The sequence below is a fragment of the Dipodomys merriami genome, unplaced genomic scaffold, assembly GCF_024711535.1.
Source record: "Dipodomys merriami isolate MVZ:Mamm:240054 unplaced genomic scaffold, mDipMer1.0.p SCAF_7, whole genome shotgun sequence".
NCBI classification, from domain to species: domain Eukaryota; kingdom Metazoa; phylum Chordata; class Mammalia; order Rodentia; family Heteromyidae; genus Dipodomys; species Dipodomys merriami.
Genome location: NW_027206290.1, coordinates 48,438,026 through 48,446,199, shown reverse-complemented (window position 1 = coordinate 48,446,199; position 8,174 = coordinate 48,438,026). Strand labels below are relative to the sequence as shown.

At 39.3% G+C, this 8,174-nt stretch overlaps 1 non-coding gene across 1 annotated transcript; it reads left to right on the top strand.

Moving 5' to 3' along the window:
* The first annotated feature begins 7,741 nt into the window (after positions 1–7,741).
* LOC138817443 (U6 spliceosomal RNA) lies at positions 7,742–7,843 on the top strand. Its single transcript, XR_011368883.1, has one exon. It is a non-coding gene; the product is annotated as a U6 spliceosomal RNA (small nuclear RNA).
* The last annotated feature ends 331 nt before the right edge of the window (positions 7,844–8,174 follow it).

Sequence of the window (8,174 nt, the reverse complement as noted above, 5' to 3'; positions counted from 1 at the left end):
AGTTTTAGAGTTCCAGTGAACAGTCCTAAGCAAGAGAATCACACCAAGTGTGCCATCACAGGACAGAGAGTTAGACAAGAGAGGGGAAGCCAAGGAAACACATCAGCTGCCGCTGCGGCAGCAGGGTCGCGGTGGCGAACACCTCCGCGGGGTCATACCTGAGACACAGAGAGTCCGGGACGAAGGAGCCAGACGCAGCGGACGAGCAGGTTCTACTCAACACCAACAAGAACCGACAAGGAGCGGAAATCTTCATCCTGCTGTTTGCAGACCAGAGACGACCCAGGATCCAAGACTCGGCGTGAGTACAAGCCCAACATCCTCACTCCTTCTCAGGAAGCAGAGGAGGGAAGGCTACCCCTCCCCCCCCCAGCACCGGTGATCTCCATCTTGGATACCGACAAAGCTCGGAGGAGCTGCTAGCTCCAACTCAGGCCTTGGAATAAAACGAGTCATTTAGCAGGTCACAAGAACTTAACAGCGAAGTGACCTGCCAGACTCAGCACCATCCAGGGAAAAGTCACCCAGCTCAGGCGCCAGCCATTGGAGTGCCTTGCCTCACTGGGTAACCAGAGCCAGAGGCTGCCCCTCCCTCTAGCAGCCACCACAATCAATTGAAAAACAGAAACCCTGAGAATGGCTCCAGGCTGGGCGCTGTGAGCTTTATCACAAAATAGCCCCAGGGAAAAGCTACTGTTTGTTGAAAGGCCTCAACTCTACCCAGAACCTAGCCTCATCACCACATCCCCCTCTTTTGTGATTCTCAAAGCAGATCACCCTCCCAGAAAACTAACCTGGGAGGGGATCTCAAAATCTTGGGTAAAGCAGAGCATTTTTCGGCCTCTTCCAACCAACCGACTTAAGAAACCAATCAAGCCACAGGACCACAAGCTGACCGGAGACTCCAACAAGAGACTGGTTACAGACAAAAGGGAGATACAGGATTCTTCCCACTCCTCCCCCCCCAAAAAAAAAAATCAAAAGACTTTTTTCTTTTTTTTTTTCTTCTTCTTCTTTTCTTTTTTTTGCTTGTTTTTTTGTTTTTTGTTACCATATATATATATATTTTTTTCCCCTTCTAAAACTTTTATTAATCTTTAATTTTTGCCTCTTCTGAAAAAATAATTGTTTTCCAGTAACTTTTTTCTTTTTCTCATCTTATAATTTTTATTTTAGGAATATGTGAATGAGCGTTTTCCTTTCTTTTCTTGTCTTCTTTCTCTTTTTCTTTCTTTCTTAATTATCTTTTTGTTTTTTGTCTAGCTCTACTGAACTTCTGATCTTTTCTTCTCCCTTTCCCATCCTTAAAGTTTTTCACATCTCCTCTATGTCCCTTCCCTTCTCTGAACATATTCACATTCCTCTCTAAATAGACGGTCTTTTAACCTCTATAATAACATTAATTTTTACGTTTCTATTTTTTTTCTGGTCTCTCTTCATTCCCCTTTCCGTCTCTTCTTTTTTTCTCTCTCTCTACTTGCATCCTACCCAACCCATTTCTTGCATTGTGATTAGGACATAGTTAACTCTCCCTGTGCCTCCCCACACCAATCTATTCATATTTTTTACCCACATCTCTCCCTAATCCTAATAATTTCTGGTTTTCCAAATTCTTTTCTGCAGTTCGAAGTCCTTTAACATATAGTTGTTTGATGTTGAATAGATGTATCTGTTGAACTAGATTGTATCTGTAGACTATTGACTGTACAAACGCAAACTTTGGTTGATGGTTGCCTTAAGATAGTGTTCTAGCACAAAACTGGTGCAATCTTCATCTCAAATGGGCCAAGTAAGCTGGAAAAACACAAGAAAAATGGCAAATTCGGGTATCTCAATTCCCAATCTTGATAATCAGGGATTAGAACAGATAAAGAATAATAAAGATGAGAGTTCCCAAATAGTTCTACAAACACTAATAGCAAACATGATAAATGAGAAGTTTGACAATGTACAAAGGACTCTGTATGAGCGTGATAGGGAGAGAGAGGAGGCATCCCAGAAGTTTATACAGGAATATCATAAGCGTGAGGAAGCTACTCAAAAACTGATACAGGATTTGCGTGAACAACTTGAGAATACTCAAAGAGAAAGGGAGGAATGGCGTGAGCAGGCAGAGAACACTCAAAGAGAACTGCAGGAATCCCACGAACGGGAAGAAAGAGAACTGCAGGAATCCCACAGACGGGAGGAAGCTAATCAAAGAATAATTCAGGAATTGAGAGACCAGGTAGAGAATACACAAAGATCACTAAAGGCATTCATGGAATCCATTAAAAAAGAGCTGAAGGAAGTCAGGGAGACCACAAAGGGAATGCTGAATGGAACCCAACAGAAGGAATGGGGGTCCAAAGAAACCATAACCAATCAACTAAGTGATTTGAGAACAAACACTGAACACCAAATTAAGGAAGTAAAGAAATTCATAGAAGACCTAAAACAGAGCTTCAACAAAGAACTTGAAGCCATCAAAGCTGACCAATTAGAGGGAAAAGAGATAAAAAACAAAGTAGAGAGTCTTGACAGCAGGTTAGACCATGCAGAAGATCGAATCTCAGGGATTGAAGACAGCCTAGATATTATAGAGAAAGAACATACAACCATCCAAGACAAGTCCAAGAAATATGATAGGTCTATCCAACACCTGGAAGACACCATCAGAAGGCCCAATCTAAGGATAATGGGTGCAGAGGAGCACCTAGAAACAGAAGTTAATGGTCTAGGAAATTTGTTTAACAGGATCCTAGCAGAGAACTTCCCAAACATACAAAAAGATAAGCCTATTCAGATACAAGAAGCTTTTAGAACCCCAAATAGAAGAGACCAGAATAGGACATCCCACCATCACATTATAATCCACACAGGATCAACCCAGACCAAGGAAAAGATCCTTAAAGCTGTCAAGGAGAAAAGGTTAATCACCTATAAAGGGAAACCAATTAGAATTACCTCAGATTTCTCAGCAGAGACAATCAAAGCAAGAAGAACCTGAAATGACGTATGCCATGCCCTAAAAACAAACAACTATCAACCAAGAATACTGTACCCAGCTAAACTCTCCTTCATAACTGAAGGCCAAATAAAAACCTTCCATAGCAAAGAAAAATTGAAACAATACATCTCCACCAAACCAGCCCGACAAAAGATTCTTAAAGATGTCCTACACATAGAAAACCAACAAGACCACAACAAAGGCCAAGAAACTGCACCCAAACTGAGAATACAAGAATCTTAGGAAGAACCCAGTTTTCGCAGCCCCCAAGAAGGTGGATAACATGGCAGGAACTCCCAAATACCTCTCAGTCCTATCTCTTAACGTTAACGGACTGAACTCTCCAATTAAGCGACATAGACTGTCTAGTTGGATTAAAAAACAAGACCCTTCTATATGCTGCCTGCAGGAGTCACATCTTGCCCGTAAAAACAAACAGATTTTCAATGTTAAAGGCTGGAACAAAATCTACCAAGCAAACGGCCCTCATAAACAGGCGGGAGTTGCAATCCTAATATCAGATAAAATAGACTTCAAATTAAAATTCATGAGAAGAGATAAAGAAGGTCGCTACATACTAATTAAAGGATCTCTCCTTCAGGAGGATATTACAATTCTAAATATCTATTCGCCAAACAATGGAGCACCCAAATTTATCAAAGAAACACTACTTTCCCTCAAATCCCATATAGATCCAAAGACATTAATTGTTGGGGATTTTAACACACCACTCTCCCCACTAGATAGATCAACTCGGCAAAAACTCAACAGAGAAACCGCAGATCTAAACAGCTGCATAGATCAACTAGACTTAACAGACATATACCGAACATTTCACCCAGCAGCATCAGAATACACGTTCTTCTCAGCAGCACATGGAACGTTTTCTAAAATAGACCACATTTTAGGCCACAAAGCAAACTTGTCTAAATTCAGAAACATTGAAGTTAAACCTTGCATTCTCTCTGACCACAAGGGAATAAAATTAGATCTCAACACCAAAAGCCACCAAAGAAAGTCCGGTATCACATGGAGGCTGAACAACACACTGCTGAATCATGAGTGGTCATGGAAGAGAATAGAAAGGAAATTCAAATGTTCATGCTATTCAACAAAAATGAACACACAAATTACCAGCTCCTCTGGGACACAGCAAAGGCAGTACTCAGAGGCAAGTTTATAGCTCTGAGCTCCTACATCAACAAATTGGAGAGATCGGAAACTAACAAATTAATGACACATCTAAACCTCCTTGAAAAAGAGCAGCAAGATAAACCCCAATCCAGTAGATGGAAAGAAATAATCAAAATTAAATCAGACTTAAATGAATTAGAATCCAAAAAAACTATAGAAAGAATCAACAAAACAAAGAGTTGGTTCTTCAAAAAACTTAACAAAATTGACAGACCCTTAGCAAACCTTATCAGAAAAAGGAGAGAACACACCCAAATTAATAAACTCAGAGATGAGAATGGAAACATCACCATGGAAACAACCAAGATTCAAAACATTATAAGGGAATACTTCTCAAAACGTTATGCTAATAAGTTTGAGAACTTGACAGAAATGGACCTTTTCCTAGCAAATATTGACATGCCAAAACTAAACCAAGATGAGTTAAACCAGCTTAACAAGCCCATATCAAGCATTGAAATAGAAACAGCAATAAGAGACCTCCCAGCTAAGAAAAGTCCAGGACCAGATGGTTTTACAGCGGAATTTTACAAGGACTTCAAAGCAGAGCTCACACCAATACTCCTCCAACTCATCAATGAAATTTAAAGAGAAAGCTCACTACCGAACACATTCTATGAAGCCATCATAACCCTCATCCCAAAACCAGGCAGGGACTCATCAAAGAAAAAGAACTATAGACCCATTTCTTTGATGAACATTGATGCAAAACTTCTCAACAAAATTTTGGCCAATCGACTTCAACAATTCATCCAAAAAATCATACACCATGATCAAACAGGATTCATTTCAGGGATGCAAAGCTGGTTCAATATACGCAAATCAATTAATATTATTCATCACATCAACAGGAGCAAGAATAAGAACCACATGGTTATCTCAATAGGTGCAGAAAAAGCATTTGACAAGATCCAACACCCCTTTATGATGAAGGTTCTGGAAAAATTAGGAATCCATGGATCATTCCTCAATACAATAAAGGCTGTATATGACAAACCTACAGCCAGCATTATACTCAATGGTGAAAAACTAAAGCCATTTCCTCTTAACTCAGGAACAAGACAAGGATGCCCACTCTCTCCACTTCTCTTCAATCTAGTATTAGAATGCCTAGCTACAGCAATAAGACAAGATGCAGACATAAAGGGGATCCAAATAGGGAAAGAAGAAATAAAACTCTCCCTCTTTGCAGATGACTTGATCTTGTATTTAAAGAATCCCATAGACTCCACTCCCAAATTATTGAAGCTGATTCAAAACTTTGGCAAAGTAGCAGGTTATAAAATTAACCCCCCAAAATCAATGGCTTTTCTATCTGCCAACAATGAGAAAAGTGTGGCTGAAATTAGGAAAGCAACTCCATTTGCAATAGCCCCACAAAAAATAAAATACCTAGGAATTAACTTAACCAAAGAAGTGAAGGACCTCTATGATGAAAACTTTAAAATCTTGAAAAAGGAAATCAACACAGAACTTAAAAAATGGCAAAACCTCCCATGCTCCTGGATTGGCAAGATTAACATCGTGAAAATGGCAATACTTCCCAAGGCTATCTACAAATTCAATGCGATACTTATCAAAATTCCACCCTCATTCTTCAAGGAAATAGAAGAGGCAATCCAAAAATTCATATGGAACAATAAAAGACCCCGAATAGCAAAAACGCTCCTCAACGGAAAGAACACTGCTGGAGGAATATCAATACCAAATTTCAAACTCTTCTATAAAGCCATAGTAATCAAAACAGCTTGGTATTGGCATAAGAACAGACCTCAGGACCAATGGAATAGAATTGAAAACCCAGAAATGAACCTACAGACCTATAGCCATCTAATCTTCGATAAGGAAGCTAGAACAATAGAATGGAACAAAGACAGCCTCTTCAGTAAATGGTGCTGGCAAAATTGGTTAACTACATGTAGAAAACTAAAGCTAGATCCTTCTATATCACCCTGCACCAGAATCAACTCCAAATGGATCAAAGACCTTGAACTCAAAGCAGACACTCTGAAAACATTACAGGATGGAATAGGAGAAACCCTAGGTCTCCTTGGCTCAGGCCGAAATTTTCTGAATATAGACCCGGAAGCACAACAAATCAAAGAAAGGTTGGACAAATGGGACTGCATAAGGTTGCAGAGCTTCTGCAGGGCAAATGACATAGCTAGCAAGATCAATAGAAAGCCCACCGATTGGGAGAAGATCTTTACTAGCCATACAAGGACAAGGGTCTCATATCTAAAATATACTTGGAACTCAAAAAATTAAACCACCCAACAACAAATCCTCAAAGAAAGGACTGCCCAATAAATAAGTGGGCGAAAGACTTAAAGAGAAGCTTCTCTGAAGAAGAAAGAAGGATGGCCAATAGACACATGAAGAAATGTTCAACATCCCTAGCCATAAAATAAATGCAAATCAAAACAACATTGAGATATCACCTCACTCCAGTTAGAACAGCAAAAATCAAGAACTCTAACAACAACAGATGCTGGAGAGGATGTGGACAGAAAGGAACCTTACTTCATTGTTGGTGGGAATGTAAACTTGTTCAACCACTTTGGAAAGCAGTATGGAGGTTCCTCAAAAGTCTTCACATAGATCTCCCCTATGATCCAGCAATCCCACTTTTGGGCATTTACTCAAATGTTTACAAACAAGACCACACTAAAGCTACCAGCACAACTATGTTTATTGCAGCATTATTTACCATAGCTAAGATATGGAACCAACCCAGAAGCCCCTCAGTAGATGAATGGATCAAGAAAATGTGGTATATATACACAATGGAATTCTATGCCTCCATCAGAAAGAATGACATTTCCCCATTTGTTAGGAAATGGAAAGGCTTGGAAAAAATTATATTAAGTGAAGTAAGCCAGACCCAAAGAAGCATAGGTCCCATGGTTTCCCTTATTTGCAATATCTAGTATAGGTATGAGTCAAGCGGAAAAGGTCAGATAATGTGATGTTAGGAAAATGAACCCTTAAATATATATTTTAATGTTTTCGTTTCTTTCATGCATGTGTTTCTAACGCATTTATAAGATTATTTCTTTGTTGCTTTGTATGTCCCTCCCCCACAGTGTAACCCCCGCTTTCACTATATTTGATGTCAGTATAACATGTGGAGGAGATGGGGACAAACAAGTCATTTAAGGATTCAGGTGGACCTGTTGCAACAATGAGAAGTACAAAATGTCATGTCAAAACCAACTTTACAATGTCGGTGTGTGGGGGGGAGGGGGGTCTAATTGGGTGGGGGGAGGGGGGAGGCTGGGAAGGGAGGTGAAGTGTAAACAAAGGAGGAGGCTGCAATGCTTGGTAAGAAATGTATGCATTATCCTGCCCATGTAATTGTAGCCCCTCTGTACAGTATGTTCTCAAATAAAATAAAATTAAATTAAAAAAAAGAAGTAACTTCTAGGACTGTACTACATCTCCTTCTCTATTTTATGGGGAAGATGTTTAATGTGGGTACTCAGTCATTGGGGGATAGTTGAAAAGAGGAAGATGTGCTAACAAACATTGACTATTTTTTAAGGCTCCATAATTTGTGCTTATTTAGGCAAGCAAATTAGGAAATTGGAAAGATAATGAAGATTAGCATGGTCTCAGTGCAAGAGTAACAAAAAAATTGATGAAGCCTTCTGTTTTTTTTTCATAAAGGACCTTAATACAGTTTTTCTTAAAGATATTAAATAAATGGCCTTCAAGCATAAGAAAAGATGCTCAGCAGTAGTAACTATTATGAGCTGCAAATCAAAAATTCAATGAGTTATCAGTTCCTAACAATGAAGACAGCTATAAACAAAAGCTACAAGTATCAGAGTGGATGTGGAAAAATTGGTCATCTTTTGCTGTATGTAGGAAGGAAAACATATGTGGTCACTATGAAGATAATATGATGGTTCCATTTGAATAACAAACAATGTAACAAATGAATACTACTAAGCTGAAACGTGTTATTGGAAGGGAAAAGGTTTCAAGT